Here is a 2,500-nt window from a genome sequence, read left to right on the forward strand (position 1 = left end):
ACATGTAAAAATGAAAGAAACAAGTATGCAACATGTATTTAATAATATCATAATCAACAACATTATTTGTATTATTATTATGACTATTAATATTAGCAGTACTGGTATTAGTTCTAGTTTTAATAATTATTGTATTGTAAGACTAGACGTTACACATATTATATATATCATACATTATTAAAGGTAACTGCAAATATAAAAATATATATATATGTATATATATGTATATATATGTGTACGTGTACGTGTACGTGTACGTGTACGTGTACGTGTACGTGTACGTGTACGTGTATGTATATGTGTCTGTGTATATCGATAGATTAGATAGATGGTAGAAATAGGTATATGTATGTATAGAATATATGTATAATAATATTCTACAAGGTCATACCTTTAGGTCATGCAAAACAACCTACTGCAAGATATGATTGTAATTTGTTGCAAATTACATAACATTTGACACACTAACAAATAAGTAAAACAGACAAATGCGACTCACATTTTGCATTTCGAATATTCGCCAAAGATGCATGATGTACAGGTTATCAGAAACAAAGTTAACACCAGACTTCCTGCGACCACTTCTAAATATTCCGCTGTTGACTGCTTGAAGCCCAAAGCGTAAAACCGGTTCACATAAAAAATCATAGTCGTGGTGATTATGCTCAAGAAATGACATTTTCTAGAATATTAACATGTTGATGCAGTAAAAAAAGTTACCTATCAGGACTTCCAAAGCTTGATATATACACACTGTATAATTCTCAGGCATAAATGATATACGAGATCCATAATGAAACCCGTAATTATGTGTTGAGAAATTAAATTTATTCACGATTTTATTTTTATAAATGTGTATATATATACATACACACGCACACACACACACTTACATAGATAGATAGATAGATAGATAGATATAGATAAAAGTATATATATATATGTATATTTTATATATCTATATATAAAATATATGTTTGAATATATAATATATTTTCTCTCTCTCTCTCTCTCTCTCTCTCTCTCGCTCTCTCTCTCTCTCTCTCTCTCTCTATATATATATATATATATATATATATATATATATAACAAATGTGTATATATATATTTATATACATACACACACGCACACACACACCCTTACATAGATAGGTAGATAGATAGTTATAGGTAAAATTATATATATATATATATAAATATATATATATATATATATATATTATATATATATATATATATATATATATATATATATATATATATATATTATATATGTATATATATATATATATATATATATATATATATATATATATATATATATATATATATATATATAACAGATGTGCATATTGCTGATATAAAATGCATTTATGTTTGAAGACTTAAATTGCCAATTCATGTAAGTATAAGACATATTACTTATGAAATACATAATTTCCGTGTGTGTGTGTGTATAAGCAGTGTGTGTGAGTACGATTTACTGTTGTATGTGATACCATTATTCGATTTGTAATCGCATTATTAATATTACTGTGCATGGGACATCCAACACTCCGGTTTGATTGCGCGGACCCTCATTCCCCCTTATCTTGCCTGCGCGTACAAACATTCACACCACTCCTCCTCCTCCTCTCTCTCTCTCTCTCTCTCTCTCTCTCTCTCTCTCTCTCTCTCTCTCTCTCTCTCTCTCTCTCTCTCTCTCTCTCTCTCTCTCTCTCTCTCTCTCTCTCTCTCTCTGCCCTATTCACACACCCTTGACCACTATGTAATGATATGTCCTCTAATTGAAGAATTTCGTGAAAGGATTGAACGTAAAACATTATACAGTATTGCAACATCCTTTATAGAGGACGGGATTTTATCAGATATATTACGTATACACAAAGACTTTGCCTGTAATAGATAAAATTGCAAGGCCTCTCTAGAGTGATATACATGCACTACTATGTCTTATGTATAGATTTGCCCTAGCTTATTGATTGACAGGGTCACAGTAATATCTGCTTTACCAACAATGTATGTCTCAGAATCTAATATGAACTGTACAAATCATTTAGGCATAGTTCCTATGCCTATTCATGTGTATACAATGTATATAGTATGAGTAAAAATATCAAAAATCAAAATCAATCTCTCTCTCTCTCTCTCTCTCTCTCTCTCTCTCTGTCTCTCTCTCTCTCTCTCTCTCTCTCTCTCTCTCTCTCTCTCTCTGTCTCTCTCTCTCTCTCTCTCTCGCAATTTGACTGATTGGTTGGTTGGTTTCCTTTTTCTTTATACTTGCATTATATTTAAGTCTCGGAAATGCCTTTTTTTATTTATTTATTAATTATTATTATCATTATTTTATGTTTTTAGCATATTTGGATGCAATACTTTGCGTTGGCGTGCATTACCTTTGTCTGGCTATGTTAGGCGCTTCGATAATTTATTGGTGTATTAATTAGTATAATTCACACACACACCTCTCACCACACACACACACACACCTCTCACCACA

General features: G+C 30.8%; 1 long non-coding RNA gene across 1 annotated transcript in view; it reads right to left on the minus strand.

The window, feature by feature from the left end:
• The window catches only part of LOC147466593 (uncharacterized), a 5,574-nt gene extending 4,895 nt beyond the window's left edge, over window positions 1-679 (minus strand). The window contains exon 1 of the long non-coding RNA XR_015190830.1: window positions 500-679. This is a non-coding gene — a long non-coding RNA (uncharacterized LOC147466593). The remainder of the gene's footprint in view (window positions 1-499) is intronic.
• Between the last annotated feature and the right edge of the window lie 1,821 nt (window positions 680-2,500).

Source organism: Penaeus japonicus, unplaced genomic scaffold (assembly GCF_977035675.1).
Source record: "Penaeus japonicus unplaced genomic scaffold, GWHDUDI00000001_assembly GWHDUDI00000043, whole genome shotgun sequence".
Classification (NCBI taxonomy): Eukaryota; Metazoa; Arthropoda; class Malacostraca; order Decapoda; family Penaeidae; genus Penaeus; species Penaeus japonicus.